This window comes from Pristiophorus japonicus, chromosome 19 (genome assembly GCF_044704955.1).
Source record: "Pristiophorus japonicus isolate sPriJap1 chromosome 19, sPriJap1.hap1, whole genome shotgun sequence".
Classification (NCBI taxonomy): domain Eukaryota; kingdom Metazoa; phylum Chordata; class Chondrichthyes; family Pristiophoridae; genus Pristiophorus; species Pristiophorus japonicus.
The window spans coordinates 48,264,951-48,287,177 of record NC_091995.1 but is presented as its reverse complement, the minus strand read 5'-3'; the positions used below and the strand labels follow the sequence as shown (position 1 = coordinate 48,287,177).

The 22,227-nt window shown below is 41.6% G+C and overlaps 31 non-coding genes across 31 annotated transcripts; all 31 read right to left on the bottom strand.

Moving 5' to 3' along the window:
* Positions 1-459: 459 nt before the first annotated feature.
* Positions 460-531, bottom strand: trnae-uuc (transfer RNA glutamic acid (anticodon UUC)). The gene has a single exon. It is a non-coding gene; the product is annotated as a tRNA-Glu (tRNA).
* Positions 532-1,130: 599 nt separating this feature from the next.
* trnag-ucc (transfer RNA glycine (anticodon UCC)) lies at positions 1,131-1,202 on the bottom strand. Its single transcript has one exon. It is a non-coding gene; the product is annotated as a tRNA-Gly (tRNA).
* A 588-nt stretch (positions 1,203-1,790) lies between these two features.
* trnae-uuc (transfer RNA glutamic acid (anticodon UUC)) lies at positions 1,791-1,862 on the bottom strand. The gene has a single exon. It is a non-coding gene; the product is annotated as a tRNA-Glu (tRNA).
* Positions 1,863-2,461: 599 nt separating this feature from the next.
* On the bottom strand, positions 2,462-2,533 carry trnag-ucc (transfer RNA glycine (anticodon UCC)). Its single transcript has one exon. It is a non-coding gene; the product is annotated as a tRNA-Gly (tRNA).
* A 588-nt stretch (positions 2,534-3,121) lies between these two features.
* On the bottom strand, positions 3,122-3,193 carry trnae-uuc (transfer RNA glutamic acid (anticodon UUC)). Its single transcript has one exon. It is a non-coding gene; the product is annotated as a tRNA-Glu (tRNA).
* Positions 3,194-3,792: 599 nt separating this feature from the next.
* trnag-ucc (transfer RNA glycine (anticodon UCC)) lies at positions 3,793-3,864 on the bottom strand. The gene has a single exon. It is a non-coding gene; the product is annotated as a tRNA-Gly (tRNA).
* Positions 3,865-4,463: 599 nt separating this feature from the next.
* Positions 4,464-4,535, bottom strand: trnag-ucc (transfer RNA glycine (anticodon UCC)). The gene has a single exon. It is a non-coding gene; the product is annotated as a tRNA-Gly (tRNA).
* Positions 4,536-5,123: 588 nt separating this feature from the next.
* On the bottom strand, positions 5,124-5,195 carry trnae-uuc (transfer RNA glutamic acid (anticodon UUC)). Its single transcript has one exon. It is a non-coding gene; the product is annotated as a tRNA-Glu (tRNA).
* A 599-nt stretch (positions 5,196-5,794) lies between these two features.
* On the bottom strand, positions 5,795-5,866 carry trnag-ucc (transfer RNA glycine (anticodon UCC)). Its single transcript has one exon. It is a non-coding gene; the product is annotated as a tRNA-Gly (tRNA).
* A 588-nt stretch (positions 5,867-6,454) lies between these two features.
* trnae-uuc (transfer RNA glutamic acid (anticodon UUC)) lies at positions 6,455-6,526 on the bottom strand. Its single transcript has one exon. It is a non-coding gene; the product is annotated as a tRNA-Glu (tRNA).
* Positions 6,527-7,125: 599 nt separating this feature from the next.
* trnag-ucc (transfer RNA glycine (anticodon UCC)) lies at positions 7,126-7,197 on the bottom strand. The gene has a single exon. It is a non-coding gene; the product is annotated as a tRNA-Gly (tRNA).
* A 588-nt stretch (positions 7,198-7,785) lies between these two features.
* On the bottom strand, positions 7,786-7,857 carry trnae-uuc (transfer RNA glutamic acid (anticodon UUC)). The gene has a single exon. It is a non-coding gene; the product is annotated as a tRNA-Glu (tRNA).
* Positions 7,858-8,456: 599 nt separating this feature from the next.
* Positions 8,457-8,528, bottom strand: trnag-ucc (transfer RNA glycine (anticodon UCC)). Its single transcript has one exon. It is a non-coding gene; the product is annotated as a tRNA-Gly (tRNA).
* A 588-nt stretch (positions 8,529-9,116) lies between these two features.
* Positions 9,117-9,188, bottom strand: trnae-uuc (transfer RNA glutamic acid (anticodon UUC)). Its single transcript has one exon. It is a non-coding gene; the product is annotated as a tRNA-Glu (tRNA).
* A 599-nt stretch (positions 9,189-9,787) lies between these two features.
* Positions 9,788-9,859, bottom strand: trnag-ucc (transfer RNA glycine (anticodon UCC)). Its single transcript has one exon. It is a non-coding gene; the product is annotated as a tRNA-Gly (tRNA).
* Positions 9,860-10,447: 588 nt separating this feature from the next.
* Positions 10,448-10,519, bottom strand: trnae-uuc (transfer RNA glutamic acid (anticodon UUC)). Its single transcript has one exon. It is a non-coding gene; the product is annotated as a tRNA-Glu (tRNA).
* A 599-nt stretch (positions 10,520-11,118) lies between these two features.
* trnag-ucc (transfer RNA glycine (anticodon UCC)) lies at positions 11,119-11,190 on the bottom strand. The gene has a single exon. It is a non-coding gene; the product is annotated as a tRNA-Gly (tRNA).
* A 588-nt stretch (positions 11,191-11,778) lies between these two features.
* Positions 11,779-11,850, bottom strand: trnae-uuc (transfer RNA glutamic acid (anticodon UUC)). Its single transcript has one exon. It is a non-coding gene; the product is annotated as a tRNA-Glu (tRNA).
* Positions 11,851-12,449: 599 nt separating this feature from the next.
* trnag-ucc (transfer RNA glycine (anticodon UCC)) lies at positions 12,450-12,521 on the bottom strand. Its single transcript has one exon. It is a non-coding gene; the product is annotated as a tRNA-Gly (tRNA).
* A 588-nt stretch (positions 12,522-13,109) lies between these two features.
* Positions 13,110-13,181, bottom strand: trnae-uuc (transfer RNA glutamic acid (anticodon UUC)). Its single transcript has one exon. It is a non-coding gene; the product is annotated as a tRNA-Glu (tRNA).
* A 599-nt stretch (positions 13,182-13,780) lies between these two features.
* Positions 13,781-13,852, bottom strand: trnag-ucc (transfer RNA glycine (anticodon UCC)). Its single transcript has one exon. It is a non-coding gene; the product is annotated as a tRNA-Gly (tRNA).
* A 588-nt stretch (positions 13,853-14,440) lies between these two features.
* On the bottom strand, positions 14,441-14,512 carry trnae-uuc (transfer RNA glutamic acid (anticodon UUC)). The gene has a single exon. It is a non-coding gene; the product is annotated as a tRNA-Glu (tRNA).
* Positions 14,513-15,111: 599 nt separating this feature from the next.
* On the bottom strand, positions 15,112-15,183 carry trnag-ucc (transfer RNA glycine (anticodon UCC)). The gene has a single exon. It is a non-coding gene; the product is annotated as a tRNA-Gly (tRNA).
* Positions 15,184-15,771: 588 nt separating this feature from the next.
* trnae-uuc (transfer RNA glutamic acid (anticodon UUC)) lies at positions 15,772-15,843 on the bottom strand. The gene has a single exon. It is a non-coding gene; the product is annotated as a tRNA-Glu (tRNA).
* Positions 15,844-16,442: 599 nt separating this feature from the next.
* Positions 16,443-16,514, bottom strand: trnag-ucc (transfer RNA glycine (anticodon UCC)). Its single transcript has one exon. It is a non-coding gene; the product is annotated as a tRNA-Gly (tRNA).
* A 588-nt stretch (positions 16,515-17,102) lies between these two features.
* Positions 17,103-17,174, bottom strand: trnae-uuc (transfer RNA glutamic acid (anticodon UUC)). The gene has a single exon. It is a non-coding gene; the product is annotated as a tRNA-Glu (tRNA).
* Positions 17,175-17,773: 599 nt separating this feature from the next.
* trnag-ucc (transfer RNA glycine (anticodon UCC)) lies at positions 17,774-17,845 on the bottom strand. The gene has a single exon. It is a non-coding gene; the product is annotated as a tRNA-Gly (tRNA).
* Positions 17,846-18,433: 588 nt separating this feature from the next.
* On the bottom strand, positions 18,434-18,505 carry trnae-uuc (transfer RNA glutamic acid (anticodon UUC)). The gene has a single exon. It is a non-coding gene; the product is annotated as a tRNA-Glu (tRNA).
* Positions 18,506-19,764: 1,259 nt separating this feature from the next.
* On the bottom strand, positions 19,765-19,836 carry trnae-uuc (transfer RNA glutamic acid (anticodon UUC)). The gene has a single exon. It is a non-coding gene; the product is annotated as a tRNA-Glu (tRNA).
* A 599-nt stretch (positions 19,837-20,435) lies between these two features.
* trnag-ucc (transfer RNA glycine (anticodon UCC)) lies at positions 20,436-20,507 on the bottom strand. The gene has a single exon. It is a non-coding gene; the product is annotated as a tRNA-Gly (tRNA).
* A 588-nt stretch (positions 20,508-21,095) lies between these two features.
* On the bottom strand, positions 21,096-21,167 carry trnae-uuc (transfer RNA glutamic acid (anticodon UUC)). The gene has a single exon. It is a non-coding gene; the product is annotated as a tRNA-Glu (tRNA).
* Between the last annotated feature and the right edge of the window lie 1,060 nt (positions 21,168-22,227).

The following is a 22,227-nucleotide window of genomic DNA, read 5'->3' as shown; positions in this document are numbered from 1 at the left end:
GATAAAAGAAAGCATCGAAGGAACCAGCTAAAGATTGCAATATTTTGGTCACAATTAAATGAATTCCAGATTCACACAATGTATGTCAAGTGTCAGCTGGGGATTCCTTCAACATTCTTCCCATCTTGTCTGCCTCTGCCCTCTCAGGGAGCAATTCCCCAGAATTTAACTGGAAATGACTCACTGATGTTGTTAAAGAATTTGGAACACTGCTGCTTGACTTGCAGGACCTGAGCCCAGCTCCGACATTGATGTCTTTGGACACTGACAGCTCATACTACGAATTTGGGTAACACTGTCGCCCATACATTATGACAGATTGATGACACATGGACTTTGCATTGCAAGAATTTGTACATGACCCTTTGAAAACAGGTTGCTCAACAAAATCCTTGAGATGTTGCGAAAAGAACTGCTTTCAACCAGAGGATCATTTCATCCTCAATTAAAAATGACAAATGTAATGGCTGGGAATCAAACCCAGGTCAACTGCTTGAAAGGCAACCATGCTTACCACTGCACCACCATCACACAACTGAAAAGCAACTTTGATAAACCGCACAGTAATCCTGCAGCTTTTTCTGAAGCAGTTTTTGTTCCTTCTGATGCAATTCGACAGATTTGATGAAATGTAACATCACATGTAATGCAAGATAGACAGATAAAAGAAAGCATCGAAGGAACCAGCTAAAAATTGCAATATTTTGGTGACAATAAAATGAATTCCAGATTCACACAATGTATGTCAAGTGTCAAGTGGGGATTCCTTCAACATTCTTCCCATTTTGTGTGCCTCTGCCCACTCAGGGAGCAATTCCCCAGAATTGAACTGGAAATGACTCACTTATGTTGTTGAGGAATTTGAAACACTGCTGCTTGACTTGCAGGGCCTGAGCCCAGCTCCGACATTGATGTATTTGGTGATTGACAACTCATAGTATGAATTCAGGTAGCACTGGTGCCAGCACATTATGACAGTTTGATGACACGCAGACTTTGCATTGCAAGCATTTGTGCATGACCCTTTAAAAACAGGTTGCTCAACAAAAATCCTTGAGATGCTGCTGTGAGAACTGCTTGCAACCAGAGGCATCAGAAGTTCATTTCAACCTCAAGTAGAAATTGACAAATGTGATGGCTGGGAATCGAACCCAGGTCAACTGCTTGGAAGGCAACCATTCTTACCACTGCACCACCATCACACAACTGAAAAGCAACTTTGATAAACCGTACAGTAATCCTGCAGCTTTTTCTGAAGCCGTTTTTGTTCCTTCTGATGCAATTCGACAGATTTAATGAAATGTAACATCACATGGAATGCAAGATAGACAGATAAAAGAAAGCATCGAAGGAACCAGCTAAAGATTGCAATATTTTGGTCACAATTAAATGAATTCCAGATTCACACAATGTATGTCAAGTGTCAGCTGGGGATTCCTTCAACATTCTTCCCATCTTGTCTGCCTCTGCCCTCTCAGGGAGCAATTCCCCAGAATTTAACTGGAAATGACTCACTGATGTTGTTAAAGAATTTGGAACACTGCTGCTTGACTTGCAGGACCTGAGCCCAGCTCCGACATTGATGTCTTTGGACACTGACAGCTCATACTACGAATTCGGGTAGCACTGTCGCCCATACATTATGACAGATTGATGACACATGGACTTTGCATTGCAAGAATTTGTACATGACCCTTTGAAAACAGGTTGCTCAACAAAATCCTTGAGATGTTGCTGTAAGAACTGCTTTCAACCAGAGGATCATTTCATCCTCAATTAAAAATGACAAATGTAATGGCTGGGAATCAAACCCAGGTCAACTGCTTGAAAGGCAACCATGCTTACCACTGCACCACCATCACACAACTGAAAAGCAACTTTGATAAACCGCACAGTAATCCTGCAGCTTTTTCTGAAGCAGTTTTTGTTCCTTCTGATGCAATTCGACAGATTTGATGAAATGTAACATCACATGTAATGCAAGATAGACAGATAAAAGAAAGCATCGAAGGAACCAGCTAAAAATTGCAATATTTTGGTGACAATAAAATGAATTCCAGATTCACACAATGTATGTCAAGTGTCAAGTGGGGATTCCTTCAACATTCTTCCCATTTTGTGTGCCTCTGCCCACTCAGGGAGCAATTCCCCAGAATTGAACTGGAAATGACTCACTTATGTTGTTGAGGAATTTGAAACACTGCTGCTTGACTTGCAGGGCCTGAGCCCAGCTCCGACATTGATGTATTTGGTGATTGACAACTCATAGTATGAATTCAGGTAGCACTGGTGCCAGCACATTATGACAGTTTGATGACACGCAGACTTTGCATTGCAAGCATTTGTGCATGACCCTTTAAAAACAGGTTGCTCAACAAAAATCCTTGAGATGCTGCTGTGAGAACTGCTTGCAACCAGAGGCATCAGAAATTCATTTCAACCTCAAGTAGAAATTGACAAATGTGATGGCTGGGAATCGAACCCAGGTCAACTGCTTGGAAGGTAACCATGCTTACCACTGCACCACCATCACACAACTGAAAAGCAACTTTGATAAACCGCACAGTAATCCTGCAGCTTTTTCTGAAGCCGTTTTTGTTCCTTCTGATGCAATTCGACAGATTTAATGAAATGTAACATCACATGGAATGCAAGATAGACAGATAAAAGAAAGCATCGAAGGAACCAGCTAAAGATTGCAATATTTTGGTCACAATTAAATGAATTCCAGATTCACACAATGTATGTCAAGTGTCAGCTGGGGATTCCTTCAACATTCTTCCCATCTTGTCTGCCTCTGCCCTCTCAGGGAGCAATTCCCCAGAATTTAACTGGAAATGACTCACTGATGTTGTTAAAGAATTTGGAACACTGCTGCTTGACTTGCAGGACCTGAGCCCAGCTCCGACATTGATGTCTTTGGACACTGACAGCTCATACTACGAATTCGGGTAGCACTGTCGCCCATACATTATGACAGATTGATGACACATGGACTTTGCATTGCAAGAATTTGTACATGACCCTTTGAAAACAGGTTGCTCAACAAAATCCTTGAGATGTTGCGAAAAGAACTGCTTTCAACCAGAGGATCATTTCATCCTCAATTAAAAATGACAAATGTAATGGCTGGGAATCAAACCCAGGTCAACTGCTTGAAAGGCAACCATGCTTACCACTGCACCACCATCACACAACTGAAAAGCAACTTTGATAAACCGCACAGTAATCCTGCAGCTTTTTCTGAAGCAGTTTTTGTTCCTTCTGATGCAATTCGACAGATTTGATGAAATGTAACATCACATGTAATGCAAGATAGACAGATAAAAGAAAGCATCGAAGGAACCAGCTAAAAATTGCAATATTTTGGTGACAATAAAATGAATTCCAGATTCACACAATGTATGTCAAGTGTCAAGTGGGGATTCCTTCAACATTCTTCCCATTTTGTGTGCCTCTGCCCACTCAGGGAGCAATTCCCCAGAATTGAACTGGAAATGACTCACTTATGTTGTTGAGGAATTTGAAACACTGCTGCTTGACTTGCAGGGCCTGAGCCCAGCTCCGACATTGATGTATTTGGTGATTGACAACTCATAGTATGAATTCAGGTAGCACTGGTGCCAGCACATTATGACAGTTTGATGACACGCAGACTTTGCATTGCAAGCATTTGTGCATGACCCTTTAAAAACAGGTTGCTCAACAAAAATCCTTGAGATGCTGCTGTAAGAACTGCTTGCAACCAGAGGCATCAGAAGTTCATTTCAACCTCAAGTAGAAATTGACAAAAGTGATGGCTGGGAATCGAACCCAGGTCAACTGCTTGGAAGGCAACCATGCTTACCACTGCACCACCATCACACAACTGAAAAGCAACTTTGATAAACCGCACAGTAATCCTGCAGCTTTTTCTGAAGCAGTTTTTGTTCCTTCTGATGCAATTCGACAGATTTGATGAAATGTAACATCACATGTAATGCAAGATAGACAGATAAAAGAAAGCATCGAAGGAACCAGCTAAAAATTGCAATATTTTGGTGACAATAAAATGAATTCCAGATTCACACAATGTATGTCAAGTGTCAAGTGGGGATTCCTTCAACATTCTTCCCATTTTGTGTGCCTCTGCCCACTCAGGGAGCAATTCCCCAGAATTGAACTGGAAATGACTCACTTATGTTGTTGAGGAATTTGAAACACTGCTGCTTGACTTGCAGGGCCTGAGCCCAGCTCCGACATTGATGTATTTGGTGATTGACAACTCATAGTATGAATTCAGGTAGCACTGGTGCCAGCACATTATGACAGTTTGATGACACGCAGACTTTGCATTGCAAGCATTTGTGCATGACCCTTTAAAAACAGGTTGCTCAACAAAAATCCTTGAGATGCTGCTGTGAGAACTGCTTGCAACCAGAGGCATCAGAAATTCATTTCAACCTCAAGTAGAAATTGACAAATGTGATGGCTGGGAATCGAACCCAGGTCAACTGCTTGGAAGGTAACCATGCTTACCACTGCACCACCATCACACAACTGAAAAGCAACTTTGATAAACCGCACAGTAATCCTGCAGCTTTTTCTGAAGCCGTTTTTGTTCCTTCTGATGCAATTCGACAGATTTAATGAAATGTAACATCACATGGAATGCAAGATAGACAGATAAAAGAAAGCATCGAAGGAACCAGCTAAAGATTGCAATATTTTGGTCACAATTAAATGAATTCCAGATTCACACAATGTATGTCAAGTGTCAGCTGGGGATTCCTTCAACATTCTTCCCATCTTGTCTGCCTCTGCCCTCTCAGGGAGCAATTCCCCAGAATTTAACTGGAAATGACTCACTGATGTTGTTAAAGAATTTGGAACACTGCTGCTTGACTTGCAGGACCTGAGCCCAGCTCCGACATTGATGTCTTTGGACACTGACAGCTCATACTACGAATTCGGGTAGCACTGTCGCCCATACATTATGACAGATTGATGACACATGGACTTTGCATTGCAAGAATTTGTACATGACCCTTTGAAAACAGGTTGCTCAACAAAATCCTTGAGATGTTGCTGTAAGAACTGCTTTCAACCAGAGGATCATTTCATCCTCAATTAAAAATGACAAATGTAATGGCTGGGAATCAAACCCAGGTCAACTGCTTGAAAGGCAACCATGCTTACCACTGCACCACCATCACACAACTGAAAAGCAACTTTGATAAACCGCACAGTAATCCTGCAGCTTTTTCTGAAGCAGTTTTTGTTCCTTCTGATGCAATTCGACAGATTTGATGAAATGTAACATCACATGTAATGCAAGATAGACAGATAAAAGAAAGCATCGAAGGAACCAGCTAAAAATTGCAATATTTTGGTGACAATAAAATGAATTCCAGATTCACACAATGTATGTCAAGTGTCAAGTGGGGATTCCTTCAACATTCTTCCCATTTTGTGTGCCTCTGCCCACTCAGGGAGCAATTCCCCAGAATTGAACTGGAAATGACTCACTTATGTTGTTGAGGAATTTGAAACACTGCTGCTTGACTTGCAGGGCCTGAGCCCAGCTCCGACATTGATGTATTTGGTGATTGACAACTCATAGTATGAATTCAGGTAGCACTGGTGCCAGCACATTATGACAGTTTGATGACACGCAGACTTTGCATTGCAAGCATTTGTGCATGACCCTTTAAAAACAGGTTGCTCAACAAAAATTCTTGAGATGCTGCTGTGAGAACTGCTTGCAACCAGAGGCATCAGAAATTCATTTCAACCTCAAGTAGAAATTGACAAATGTGATGGCTGGGAATCGAACCCAGGTCAACTGCTTGGAAGGTAACCATGCTTACCACTGCACCACCATCACACAACTGAAAAGCAACTTTGATAAACCGCACAGTAATCCTGCAGCTTTTTCTGAAGCCGTTTTTGTTCCTTCTGATGCAATTCGACAGATTTAATGAAATGTAACATCACATGGAATGCAAGATAGACAGATAAAAGAAAGCATCGAAGGAACCAGCTAAAGATTGCAATATTTTGGTCACAATTAAATGAATTCCAGATTCACACAATGTATGTCAAGTGTCAGCTGGGGATTCCTTCAACATTCTTCCCATCTTGTCTGCCTCTGCCCTCTCAGGGAGCAATTCCCCAGAATTTAACTGGAAATGACTCACTGATGTTGTTAAAGAATTTGGAACACTGCTGCTTGACTTGCAGGACCTGAGCCCAGCTCCGACATTGATGTCTTTGGACACTGACAGCTCATACTACGAATTCGGGTAGCACTGTCGCCCATACATTATGACAGATTGATGACACATGGACTTTGCATTGCAAGAATTTGTACATGACCCTTTGAAAACAGGTTGCTCAACAAAATCCTTGAGATGTTGCGAAAAGAACTGCTTTCAACCAGAGGATCATTTCATCCTCAATTAAAAATGACAAATGTAATGGCTGGGAATCAAACCCAGGTCAACTGCTTGAAAGGCAACCATGCTTACCACTGCACCACCATCACACAACTGAAAAGCAACTTTGATAAACCGCACAGTAATCCTGCAGCTTTTTCTGAAGCAGTTTTTGTTCCTTCTGATGCAATTCGACAGATTTGATGAAATGTAACATCACATGTAATGCAAGATAGACAGATAAAAGAAAGCATCGAAGGAACCAGCTAAAAATTGCAATATTTTGGTGACAATAAAATGAATTCCAGATTCACACAATGTATGTCAAGTGTCAAGTGGGGATTCCTTCAACATTCTTCCCATTTTGTGTGCCTCTGCCCACTCAGGGAGCAATTCCCCAGAATTGAACTGGAAATGACTCACTTATGTTGTTGAGGAATTTGAAACACTGCTGCTTGACTTGCAGGGCCTGAGCCCAGCTCCGACATTGATGTATTTGGTGATTGACAACTCATAGTATGAATTCAGGTAGCACTGGTGCCAGCACATTATGACAGTTTGATGACACGCAGACTTTGCATTGCAAGCATTTGTGCATGACCCTTTAAAAACAGGTTGCTCAACAAAAATCCTTGAGATGCTGCTGTGAGAACTGCTTGCAACCAGAGGCATCAGAAGTTCATTTCAACCTCAAGTAGAAATTGACAAATGTGATGGCTGGGAATCGAACCCAGGTCAACTGCTTGGAAGGCAACCATGCTTACCACTGCACCACCATCACACAACTGAAAAGCAACTTTGATAAACCGCACAGTAATCCTGTAGCTTTTTCTGAAGCCGTTTTTGTTCCTTCTGATGCAATTCGACAGATTTAATGAAATGTAACATCACATGGAATGCAAGATAGACAGATAAAAGAAAGCATCGAAGGAACCAGCTAAAGATTGCAATATTTTGGTCACAATTAAATGAATTCCAGATTCACACAATGTATGTCAAGTGTCAGCTGGGGATTCCTTCAACATTCTTCCCATCTTGTCTGCCTCTGCCCTCTCAGGGAGCAATTCCCCAGAATTTAACTGGAAATGACTCACTGATGTTGTTAAAGAATTTGGAACACTGCTGCTTGACTTGCAGGACCTGAGCCCAGCTCCGACATTGATGTCTTTGGACACTGACAGCTCATACTACGAATTCGGGTAGCACTGTCGCCCATACATTATGACAGATTGATGACACATGGACTTTGCATTGCAAGAATTTGTACATGACCCTTTGAAAACAGGTTGCTCAACAAAATCCTTGAGATGTTGCGAAAAGAACTGCTTTCAACCAGAGGATCATTTCATCCTCAATTAAAAATGACAAATGTAATGGCTGGGAATCAAACCCAGGTCAACTGCTTGAAAGGAAACCATGCTTACCACTGCACCACCATCACACAACTGAAAAGCAACTTTGATAAACCGCACAGTAATCCTGCAGCTTTTTCTGAAGCAGTTTTTGTTCCTTCTGATGCAATTCGACAGATTTGATGAAATGTAACATCACATGTAATGCAAGATAGACAGATAAAAGAAAGCATCGAAGGAACCAGCTAAAAATTGCAATATTTTGGTGACAATAAAATGAATTCCAGATTCACACAATGTATGTCAAGTGTCAAGTGGGGATTCCTTCAACATTCTTCCCATTTTGTGTGCCTCTGCCCACTCAGGGAGCAATTCCCCAGAATTGAACTGGAAATGACTCACTTATGTTGTTGAGGAATTTGAAACACTGCTGCTTGACTTGCAGGGCCTGAGCCCAGCTCCGACATTGATGTATTTGGTGATTGACAACTCATAGTATGAATTCAGGTAGCACTGGTGCCAGCACATTATGACAGTTTGATGACACGCAGACTTTGCATTGCAAGCATTTGTGCATGACCCTTTAAAAACAGGTTGCTCAACAAAAATCCTTGAGATGCTGCTGTGAGAACTGCTTGCAACCAGAGGCATCAGAAATTCATTTCAACCTCAAGTAGAAATTGACAAATGTGATGGCTGGGAATCGAACCCAGGTCAACTGCTTGGAAGGTAACCATGCTTACCACTGCACCACCATCACACAACTGAAAAGCAACTTTGATAAACCGCACAGTAATCCTGCAGCTTTTTCTGAAGCCGTTTTTGTTCCTTCTGATGCAATTCGACAGATTTAATGAAATGTAACATCACATGGAATGCAAGATAGACAGATAAAAGAAAGCATCGAAGGAACCAGCTAAAGATTGCAATATTTTGGTCACAATTAAATGAATTCCAGATTCACACAATGTATGTCAAGTGTCAGCTGGGGATTCCTTCAACATTCTTCCCATCTTGTCTGCCTCTGCCCTCTCAGGGAGCAATTCCCCAGAATTTAACTGGAAATGACTCACTGATGTTGTTAAAGAATTTGGAACACTGCTGCTTGACTTGCAGGACCTGAGCCCAGCTCCGACATTGATGTCTTTGGACACTGACAGCTCATACTACGAATTTGGGTAGCACTGTCGCCCATACATTATGACAGATTGATTACACATGGACTTTGCATTGCAAGAATTTGTACATGACCCTTTGAAAACAGGTTGCTCAACAAAATCCTTGAGATGTTGCGAAAAGAACTGCTTTCAACCAGAGGATCATTTCATCCTCAATTAAAAATGACAAATGTAATGGCTGGGAATCAAACCCAGGTCAACTGCTTGAAAGGCAACCATGCTTACCACTGCACCACCATCACACAACTGAAAAGCAACTTTGATAAACCGCACAGTAATCCTGCAGCTTTTTCTGAAGCAGTTTTTGTTCCTTCTGATGCAATTCGACAGATTTGATGAAATGTAACATCACATGTAATGCAAGATAGACAGATAAAAGAAAGCATCGAAGGAACCAGCTAAAAATTGCAATATTTTGGTGACAATAAAATGAATTCCAGATTCACACAATGTATGTCAAGTGTCAAGTGGGGATTCCTTCAACATTCTTCCCATTTTGTGTGCCTCTGCCCACTCAGGGAGCAATTCCCCAGAATTGAACTGGAAATGACTCACTTATGTTGTTGAGGAATTTGAAACACTGCTGCTTGACTTGCAGGGCCTGAGCCCAGCTCCGACATTGATGTATTTGGTGATTGACAACTCATAGTATGAATTCAGGTAGCACTGGTGCCAGCACATTATGACAGTTTGATGACACGCAGACTTTGCATTGCAAGCATTTGTGCATGACCCTTTAAAAACAGGTTGCTCAACAAAAATCCTTGAGATGCTGCTGTGAGAACTGCTTGCAACCAGAGGCATCAGAAGTTCATTTCAACCTCAAGTAGAAATTGACAAATGTGATGGCTGGGAATCGAACCCAGGTCAACTGCTTGGAAGGCAACCATGCTTACCACTGCACCACCATCACACAACTGAAAAGCAACTTTGATAAACCGCACAGTAATCCTGTAGCTTTTTCTGAAGCCGTTTTTGTTCCTTCTGATGCAATTCGACAGATTTAATGAAATGTAACATCACATGGAATGCAAGATAGACAGATAAAAGAAAGCATCGAAGGAACCAGCTAAAGATTGCAATATTTTGGTCACAATTAAATGAATTCCAGATTCACACAATGTATGTCAAGTGTCAGCTGGGGATTCCTTCAACATTCTTCCCATCTTGTCTGCCTCTGCCCTCTCAGGGAGCAATTCCCCAGATTTTAACTGGAAATGACTCACTGATGTTGTTAAAGAATTTGGAACACTGCTGCTTGACTTGCAGGACCTGAGCCCAGCTCCGACATTGATGTCTTTGGACACTGACAGCTCATACTACGAATTTGGGTAGCACTGTCGCCCATACATTATGACAGATTGATGACACATGGACTTTGCATTGCAAGAATTTGTACATGACCCTTTGAAAACAGGTTGCTCAACAAAATCCTTGAGATGTTGCGAAAAGAACTGCTTTCAACCAGAGGATCATTTCATCCTCAATTAAAAATGACAAATGTAATGGCTGGGAATCAAACCCAGGTCAACTGCTTGAAAGGCAACCATGCTTACCACTGCACCACCATCACACAACTGAAAAGCAACTTTGATAAACCGCACAGTAATCCTGCAGCTTTTTCTGAAGCAGTTTTTGTTCCTTCTGATGCAATTCGACAGATTTGATGAAATGTAACATCACATGTAATGCAAGATAGACAGATAAAAGAAAGCATCGAAGGAACCAGCTAAAAATTGCAATATTTTGGTGACAATAAAATGAATTCCAGATTCACACAATGTATGTCAAGTGTCAAGTGGGGATTCCTTCAACATTCTTCCCATTTTGTGTGCCTCTGCCCACTCAGGGAGCAATTCCCCAGAATTGAACTGGAAATGACTCACTTATGTTGTTGAGGAATTTGAAACACTGCTGCTTGACTTGCAGGGCCTGAGCCCAGCTCCGACATTGATGTCTTTGGTGATTGACAACTCCTAGTATGAATTCAGGTAGCACTGGTGCCAGCACATTATGACAGTTTGATGACACGCAGACTTTGCATTGCAAGCATTTGTGCATGACCCTTTGAAATCAGGTTGCTCAACAAAAATCCTTGAGATGCTGCTGTAAGAACTGCTTGCAACCAGAGGCATCAGAAGTTCATTTCAACCTCAAGTAGAAATTGACAAATGTGATGGCTGGGAATCGAACCCAGGTCAACTGCTTGGAAGGCAACCATGCTTACCACTGCACCACCATCACACAACTGAAAAGCAACTTTGATAAACCGCACAGTAATCCTGTAGCTTTTTCTGAAGCCGTTTTTGTTCCTTCTGATGCAATTCGACAGATTTAATGAAATGTAACATCACATGGAATGCAAGATAGACAGATAAAAGAAAGCATCGAAGGAACCAGCTAAAGATTGCAATATTTTGGTCACAATTAAATGAATTCCAGATTCACACAATGTATGTCAAGTGTCAGCTGGGGATTCCTTCAACATTCTTCCCATCTTGTCTGCCTCTGCCCTCTCAGGGAGCAATTCCCCAGATTTTAACTGGAAATGACTCACTGATGTTGTTAAAGAATTTGGAACACTGCTGCTTGACTTGCAGGACCTGAGCCCAGCTCCGACATTGATGTCTTTGGACACTGACAGCTCATACTACGAATTCGGGTAGCACTGTCGCCCATACATTATGACAGATTGATGACACATGGACTTTGCATTGCAAGAATTTGTACATGACCCTTTGAAAACAGGTTGCTCAACAAAATCCTTGAGATGTTGCTATAAGAACTGCTTTCAACCAGAGGATCATTTCATCCTCAATTAAAAATGACAAATGTAATGGCTGGGAATCAAACCCAGGTCAACTGCTTGAAAGGCAACCATGCTTACCACTGCACCACCATCACACAACTGAAAAGCAACTTTGATAAACCGCACAGTAATCCTGCAGCTTTTTCTGAAGCAGTTTTTGTTCCTTCTGATGCAATTCGACAGATTTGATGAAATGTAACATCACATGTAATGCAAGATAGACAGATAAAAGAAAGCATCGAAGGAACCAGCTAAAAATTGCAATATTTTGGTGACAATAAAATGAATTCCAGATTCACACAATGTATGTCAAGTGTCAAGTGGGGATTCCTTCAACATTCTTCCCATTTTGTGTGCCTCTGCCCACTCAGGGAGCAATTCCCCAGAATTGAACTGGAAATGACTCACTTATGTTGTTGAGGAATTTGAAACACTGCTGCTTGACTTGCAGGGCCTGAGCCCAGCTCCGACATTGATGTATTTGGTGTTTGACAACTCATGGTATGAATTCAGGTAGCACTGGTGCCAGCACATTATGACAGTTTGATGACACGCAGACTTTGCATTGCAAGCATTTGTGCATGACCCTTTAAAAACAGGTTGCTCAACAAAAATCCTTGAGATGCTGCTGTAAGAACTGCTTGCAACCAGAGGCATCAGAAGTTCATTTCAACCTCAAGTAGAAATTGACAAATGTGATGGCTGGGAATCGAACCCAGGTCAACTGCTTGGAAGACAACCATGCTTACCACTGCACCACCATCACACAACTGAAAAGCAACTTTGATAAACCGCACAGTAATCCTGTAGCTTTTTCTGAAGCCGTTTTTGTTCCTTCTGATGCAATTCGACAGATTTAATGAAATGTAACATCACATGGAATGCAAGATAGACAGATAAAAGAAAGCATCGAAGGAACCAGCTAAAGATTGCAATATTTTGGTCACAATTAAATGAATTCCAGATTCACACAATGTATGTCAAGTGTCAGCTGGGGATTCCTTCAACATTCTTCCCATCTTGTCTGCCTCTGCCCTCTCAGGGAGCAATTCCCCAGATTTTAACTGGAAATGACTCACTGATGTTGTTAAAGAATTTGGAACACTGCTGCTTGACTTGCAGGACCTGAGCCCAGCTCCGACATTGATGTCTTTGGACACTGACAGCTCATACTACGAATTCGGGTAGCACTGTCGCCCATACATTATGACAGATTGATGACACATGGACTTTGCATTGCAAGAATTTGTACATGACCCTTTGAAAACAGGTTGCTCAACAAAATCCTTGAGATGTTGCTATAAGAACTGCTTTCAACCAGAGGATCATTTCATCCTCAATTAAAAATGACAAATGTAATGGCTGGGAATCAAACCCAGGTCAACTGCTTGAAAGGCAACCATGCTTACCACTGCACCACCATCACACAACTGAAAAGCAACTTTGATAAACCGCACAGTAATCCTGCAGCTTTTTCTGAAGCAGTTTTTGTTCCTTCTGATGCAATTCGACAGATTTGATGAAATGTAACATCACATGTAATGCAAGATAGACAGATAAAAGAAAGCATCGAAGGAACCAGCTAAAAATTGCAATATTTTGGTGACAATAAAATGAATTCCAGATTCACACAATGTATGTCAAGTGTCAAGTGGGGATTCCTTCAACATTCTTCCCATTTTGTGTGCCTCTGCCCACTCAGGGAGCAATTCCCCAGAATTGAACTGGAAATGACTCACTTATGTTGTTGAGGAATTTGAAACACTGCTGCTTGACTTGCAGGGCCTGAGCCCAGCTCCGACATTGATGTATTTGGTGATTGACAACTCATAGTATGAATTCAGGTAGCACTGGTGCCAGCACATTATGACAGTTTGATGACACGCAGACTTTGCATTGCAAGCATTTGCGCATGACCCTTTAAAAACAGGTTGCTCAACAAAAATCCTTGAGATGCTGCTGTAAGAACTGCTTGCAACCAGAGGCATCAGAAGTTCATTTCAACCTCAAGTAGAAATTGACAAATGTGATGGCTGGGAATCGAACCCAGGTCAACTGCTTGGAAGGTAACCATGCTTACCACTGCACCACCATCACACAACTGAAAAGCAACTTTGATAAACCGCACAGTAATCCTGCAGCTTTTTCTGAAGCCGTTTTTGTTCCTTCTGATGCAATTCGACAGATTTAATGAAATGTAACATCACATGGAATGCAAGATAGACAGATAAAAGAAAGCATCGAAGGAACCAGCTAAAGATTGCAATATTTTGGTCACAATTAAATGAATTCCAGATTCACACAATGTATGTCAAGTGTCAGCTGGGGATTCCTTCAACATTCTTCCCATCTTGTCTGCCTCTGCCCTCTCAGGGAGCAATTCCCCAGAATTTAACTGGAAATGACTCACTGATGTTGTTAAAGAATTTGGAACACTGCTGCTTGACTTGCAGGACCTGAGCCCAGCTCCGACATTGATGTCTTTGGACACTGACAGCTCATACTACGAATTCGGGTAGCACTGTCGCCCATACATTATGACAGATTGATGACACATGGACTTTGCATTGCAAGAATTTGTACATGACCCTTTGAAAACAGGTTGCTCAACAAAATCCTTGAGATGTTGCTATAAGAACTGCTTTCAACCAGAGGATCATTTCATCCTCAATTAAAAATGACAAATGTAATGGCTGGGAATCAAACCCAGGTCAACTGCTTGAAAGGCAACCATGCTTACCACTGCACCACCATCACACAACTGAAAAGCAACTTTGATAAAGCGCACAGTAATCCTGCAGCTTTTTCTGAAGCAGTTTTTGTTCCTTCTGATGCAATTCGACAGATTTGATGAAATGTAACATCACATGTAATGCAAGATAGACAGATAAAAGAAAGCATCGAAGGAACCAGCTAAAAATTGCAATATTTTGGTGACAATAAAATGAATTCCAGATTCACACAATGTATGTCAAGTGTCAAGTGGGGATTCCTTCAACATTCTTCCCATTTTGTGTGCCTCTGCCCACTCAGGGAGCAATTCCCCAGAATTGAACTGGAAATGACTCACTTATGTTGTTGAGGAATTTGAAACACTGCTGCTTGACTTGCAGGGCCTGAGCCCAGCTCCGACATTGATGTCTTTGGTGATTGACAACTCCTAGTATGAATTCAGGTAGCACTGGTGCCAGCACATTATGACAGTTTGATGACACGCAGACTTTGCATTGCAAGCATTTGTGCATGACCCTTTGAAATCAGGTTGCTCAACAAAAATCCTTGAGATGCTGCTGTAAGAACTGCTTGCAACCAGAGGCATCAGAAGTTCATTTCAACCTCAAGTAGAAATTGACAAATGTGATGGCTGGGAATCGAACCCAGGTCAACTGCTTGGAAGGCAACCATGCTTACCACTGCACCACCATCACACAACTGAAAAGCACCTTTGATAAACCGCACAGTAATCCTGTAGCTTTTTCTGAAGCCGTTTTTGTTCCTTCTGATGCAATTCGACAGATTTAATGAAATGTAACATCACATGGAATGCAAGATAGACAGATAAAAGAAAGCATCGAAGGAACCAGCTAAAGATTGCAATATTTTGGTCACAATTAAATGAATTCCAGATTCACACAATGTATGTCAAGTGTCAGCTGGGGATTCCTTCAACATTCTTCCCATCTTGTCTGCCTCTGCCCTCTCAGGGAGCAATTCCCCAGATTTTAACTGGAAATGACTCACTGATGTTGTTAAAGAATTTGGAACACTGCTGCTTGACTTGCAGGACCTGAGCCCAGCTCCGACATTGATGTCTTTGGACACTGACAGCTCATACTACGAATTTGGGTAGCACTGTCGCCCATACATTATGACAGATTGATGACACATGGACTTTGCATTGCAAGAATTTGTACATGACCCTTTGAAAACAGGTTGCTCAACAAAATCCTTGAGATGTTGCGAAAAGAACTGCTTTCAACCAGAGGATCATTTCATCCTCAATTAAAAATGACAAATGTAATGGCTGGGAATCAAACCCAGGTCAACTGCTTGAAAGGCAACCATGCTTACCACTGCACCACCATCACACAACTGAAAAGCAACTTTGATAAACCGCACAGTAATCCTGCAGCTTTTTCTGAAGCAGTTTTTGTTCCTTCTGATGCAATTCGACAGATTTGATGAAATGTTACATCACATGTAATGCAAGATAGACAGATAAAAGAAAGCATCGAAGGAACCAGCTAAAAATTGCAATATTTTGGTGACAATAAAATGAATTCCAGATTCACACAATGTATGTCAAGTGTCAAGTGGGGATTCCTTCAACATTCTTCCCATTTTGTGTGCCTCTGCCCACTCAGGGAGCAATTCCCCAGAATTGAACTGGAAATGACTCACTTATGTTGTTGAGGAATTTGAAACACTGCTGCTTGACTTGCAGGGCCTGAGCCCAGCTCCGACATTGATGTCTTTGGTGATTGACAACTCATAGTATGAATTCAGGTAGCACTGGTGCCAGCACATTATGACAGTTTGATGACACGCAGACTTTGCATTGCAAGCATTTGTGCATGACCCTTTGAAATCAGGTTGCTCAACAAAAATCCTTGAGATGCTGCTGTAAGAACTGCTTGCAACCAGAGGCATCAGAAGTTCATTTCAACCTCAAGTAGAAATTGACAAATGTGATGGCTGGGAATCGAACCCAGGTCAACTGCTTGGAAGGCAAACATGCTTACCACTGCACCACCATCACACAACTGAAAAGCAACTTTGATAAACCGCACAGTAATCCTGCAGCTTTTTCTGAAGCCGTTTTTGTTCCTTCTGATGCAATTCGACAGATTTAATGAAATGTAACATCACATGGAATGCAAGATAGACAGATAAAAGAAAGCATCGAAGGAACCAGCTAAAGATTGCAATATTTTGGTCACAATTAAATGAATTCCAGATTCACACAATGTATGTCAAGTGTCAGCTGGGGATTCCTTCAACATTCTTCCCATCTTGTCTGCCTCTGCCCTCTCAGGGAGCAATTCCCCAGAATTTAACTGGAAATGACTCACTGATGTTGTTAAAGAATTTGGAACACTGCTGCTTGACTTGCAGGACCTGAGCCCAGCTCCGACATTGATGTCTTTGGACACTGACAGCTCATACTACGAATTTGGGTAGCACTGTCGCCCATACATTATGACAGATTGATGACACATGGACTTTGCATTGCAAGAATTTGTACATGACCCTTTGAAAACAGGTTGCTCAACAAAATCCTTGAGATGTTGCTGTAAGAACTGCTTTCAACCAGAGGATCATTTCATCCTCAATTAAAAATGACAAATGTAATGGCTGGGAATCAAACCCAGGTCAACTGCTTGAAAGGCAACCATGCTTACCACTGCACCACCATCACACAACTGAAAAGCAACTTTGATAAACCGCACAGTAATCCTGCAGCTTTTTCTGAAGCAGTTTTTGTTCCTTCTGATGCAATTCGACAGATTTGATGAAATGTAACATCACATGTAATGCAAGATAGACAGATAAAAGAAAGCATCGAAGGAACCAGCTAAAAATTGCAATATTTTGGTGACAATAAAATGAATTCCAGATTCACACAATGTATGTCAAGTGTCAAGTGGGGATTCCTTCAACATTCTTCCCATTTTGTGTGCCTCTGCCCACTCAGGGAGCAATTCCCCAGAATTGAACTGGAAATGACTCACTTATGTTGTTGAGGAATTTGAAACACTGCTGCTTGACTTGCAGGGCCTGAGCCCAGCTCCGACATTGATGTATTTGGTGATTGACAACTCATAGTATGAATTCAGGTAGCACTGGTGCCAGCACATTATGACAGTTTGATGACACGCAGACTTTGCATTGCAAGCATTTGTGCATGACCCTTTAAAAACAGGTTGCTCAACAAAAATCCTTGAGATGCTGCTGTGAGAACTGCTTGCAACCAGAGGCATCAGAAATTCATTTCAACCTCAAGTAGAAATTGACAAATGTGATGGCTGGGAATCGAACCCAGGTCAACTGCTTGGAAGGTAACCATGCTTACCACTGCACCACCATCACACAACTGAAAAGCAACTTTGATAAACCGCACAGTAATCCTGCAGCTTTTTCTGAAGCCGTTTTTGTTCCTTCTGATGCAATTCGACAGATTTAATGAAATGTAACATCACATGGAATGCAAGATAGACAGATAAAAGAAAGCATCGAAGGAACCAGCTAAAGATTGCAATATTTTGGTCACAATTAAATGAATTCCAGATTCACACAATGTATGTCAAGTGTCAGCTGGGGATTCCTTCAACATTCTTCCCATCTTGTCTGCCTCTGCCCTCTCAGGGAGCAATTCCCCAGAATTTAACTGGAAATGACTCACTGATGTTGTTAAAGAATTTGGAACACTGCTGCTTGACTTGCAGGACCTGAGCCCAGCTCCGACATTGATGTCTTTGGACACTGACAGCTCATACTACGAATTTGGGTAACACTGTCGCCCATACATTATGACAGATTGATGACACATGGACTTTGCATTGCAAGAATTTGTACATGACCCTTTGAAAACAGGTTGCTCAACAAAATCCTTGAGATGTTGCGAAAAGAACTGCTTTCAACCAGAGGATCATTTCATCCTCAATTAAAAATGACAAATGTAATGGCTGGGAATCAAACCCAGGTCAACTGCTTGAAAGGCAACCATGCTTACCACTGCACCACCATCACACAACTGAAAAGCAACTTTGATAAACCGCACAGTAATCCTGCAGCTTTTTCTGAAGCAGTTTTTGTTCCTTCTGATGCAATTCGACAGATTTGATGAAATGTAACATCACATGTAATGCAAGATAGACAGATAAAAGAAAGCATCGAAGGAACCAGCTAAAAATTGCAATATTTTGGTGACAATAAAATGAATTCCAGATTCACACAATGTATGTCAAGTGTCAAGTGGGGATTCCTTCAACATTCTTCCCATTTTGTGTGCCTCTGCCCACTCAGGGAGCAATTCCCCAGAATTGAACTGGAAATGACTCACTTATGTTGTTGAGGAATTTGAAACACTGCTGCTTGACTTGCAGGGCCTGAGCCCAGCTCCGACATTGATGTATTTGGTGATTGACAACTCATAGTATGAATTCAGGTAGCACTGGTGCCAGCACATTATGACAGTTTGATGACACGCAGACTTTGCATTGCAAGCATTTGTGCATGACCCTTTAAAAACAGGTTGCTCAACAAAAATCCTTGAGATGCTGCTGTGAGAACTGCTTGCAACCAGAGGCATCAGAAATTCATTTCAACCTCAAGTAGAAATTGACAAATCGGATGGCTGGGAATCGAACCCAGGTCAACTGCTTGGAAGGTAACCATGCTTACCACTGCACCACCATCACACAACTGAAAAGCAACTTTGATAAACCGCACAGTAATCCTGCAGCTTTTTCTGAAGCCGTTTTTGTTCCTTCTGATGCAATTCGACAGATTTAATGAAATGTAACATCACATGGAATGCAAGATAGACAGATAAAAGAAAGCATCGAAGGAACCAGCTAAAGATTGCAATATTTTGGTCACAATTAAATGAATTCCAGATTCACACAATGTATGTCAAGTGTCAGCTGGGGATTCCTTCAACATTCTTCCCATCTTGTCTGCCTCTGCCCTCTCAGGGAGCAATTCCCCAGAATTTAACTGGAAATGACTCACTGATGTTGTTAAAGAATTTGGAACACTGCTGCTTGACTTGCAGGACCTGAGCCCAGCTCCGACATTGATGTCTTTGGACACTGACAGCTCATACTACGAATTTGGGTAGCACTGTCGCCCATACATTATGACAGATTGATGACACATGGACTTTGCATTGCAAGAATTTGTACATGACCCTTTGAAAACAGGTTGCTCAACAAAATCCTTGAGATGTTGCTGTAAGAACTGCTTTCAACCAGAGGATCATTTCATCCTCAATTAAAAATGACAAATGTAATGGCTGGGAATCAAACCCAGGTCAACTGCTTGAAAGGCAACCATGCTTACCACTGCACCACCATCACACAACTGAAAAGCAACTTTGATAAACCGCACAGTAATCCTGCAGCTTTTTCTGAAGCAGTTTTTGTTCCTTCTGATGCAATTCGACAGATTTGATGAAATGTAACATCACATGTAATGCAAGATAGACAGATAAAAGAAAGCATCGAAGGAACCAGCTAAAAATTGCAATATTTTGGTGACAATAAAATGAATTCCAGATTCACACAATGTATGTCAAGTGTCAAGTGGGGATTCCTTCAACATTCTTCCCATTTTGTGTGCCTCTGCCCACTCAGGGAGCAATTCCCCAGAATTGAACTGGAAATGACTCACTTATGTTGTTGAGGAATTTGAAACACTGCTGCTTGACTTGCAGGGCCTGAGCCCAGCTCCGACATTGATGTATTTGGTGATTGACAACTCATAGTATGAATTCAGGTAGCACTGGTGCCAGCACATTATGACAGTTTGATGACACGCAGACTTTGCATTGCAAGCATTTGTGCATGACCCTTTAAAAACAGGTTGCTCAACAAAAATCCTTGAGATGCTGCTGTGAGAACTGCTTGCAACCAGAGGCATCAGAAATTCATTTCAACCTCAAGTAGAAATTGACAAATGTGATGGCTGGGAATCGAACCCAGGTCAACTGCTTGGAAGGTAACCATGCTTACCACTGCACCACCATCACACAACTGAAAAGCAACTTTGATAAACCGCACAGTAATCCTGCAGCTTTTTCTGAAGCCGTTTTTGTTCCTTCTGATGCAATTCGACAGATTTAATGAAATGTAACATCACATGGAATGCAAGATAGACAGATAAAAGAAAGCATCGAAGGAACCAGCTAAAGATTGCAATATTTTGGTCACAATTAAATGAATTCCAGATTCACACAATGTATGTCAAGTGTCAGCTGGGGATTCCTTCAACATTCTTCCCATCTTGTCTGCCTCTGCCCTCTCAGGGAGCAATTCCCCAGAATTTAACTGGAAATGACTCACTGATGTTGTTAAAGAATTTGGAACACTGCTGCTTGACTTGCAGGACCTGAGCCCAGCTCCGACATTGATGTCTTTGGACACTGACAGCTCATACTACGAATTTGGGTAACACTGTCGCCCATACATTATGACAGATTGATGACACATGGACTTTGCATTGCAAGAATTTGTACATGACCCTTTGAAAACAGGTTGCTCAACAAAATCCTTGAGATGTTGCGAAAAGAACTGCTTTCAACCAGAGGATCATTTCATCCTCAATTAAAAATGACAAATGTAATGGCTGGGAATCAAACCCAGGTCAACTGCTTGAAAGGCAACCATGCTTACCACTGCACCACCATCACACAACTGAAAAGCAACTTTGATAAACCGCACAGTAATCCTGCAGCTTTTTCTGAAGCAGTTTTTGTTCCTTCTGATGCAATTCGACAGATTTGATGAAATGTAACATCACATGTAATGCAAGATAGACAGATAAAAGAAAGCATCGAAGGAACCAGCTAAAAATTGCAATATTTTGGTGACAATAAAATGAATTCCAGATTCACACAATGTATGTCAAGTGTCAAGTGGGGATTCCTTCAACATTCTTCCCATTTTGTGTGCCTCTGCCCACTCAGGGAGCAATTCCCCAGAATTGAACTGGAAATGACTCACTTATGTTGTTGAGGAATTTGAAACACTGCTGCTTGACTTGCAGGGCCTGAGCCCAGCTCCGACATTGATGTATTTGGTGATTGACAACTCATAGTATGAATTCAGGTAGCACTGGTGCCAGCACATTATGACAGTTTGATGACACGCAGACTTTGCATTGCAAGCATTTGTGCATGACCCTTTAAAAACAGGTTGCTCAACAAAAATCCTTGAGATGCTGTTGTGAGAACTGCTTGCAACCAGAGGCATCAGAAATTCATTTCAACCTCAAGTAGAAATTGACAAATTGGATGGCTGGGAATCGAACCCAGGTCAACTGCTTGGAAGGTAACCATGCTTACCACTGCACCACCATCACACAACTGAAAAGCAACTTTGATAAACCGCACAGTAATCCTGCAGCTTTTTCTGAAGCCGTTTTTGTTCCTTCTGATGCAATTCGACAGATTTAATGAAATGTAACATCACATGGAATGCAAGATAGACAGATAAAAGAAAGCATCGAAGGAACCAGCTAAAGATTGCAATATTTTGGTCACAATTAAATGAATTCCAGATTCACACAATGTATGTCAAGTGTCAGCTGGGGATTCCTTCAACATTCTTCCCATCTTGTCTGCCTCTGCCCTCTCAGGGAGCAATTCCCCAGAATTTAACTGGAAATGACTCACTGATGTTGTTAAAGAATTTGGAACACTGCTGCTTGACTTGCAGGACCTGAGCCCAGCTCCGACATTGATGTCTTTG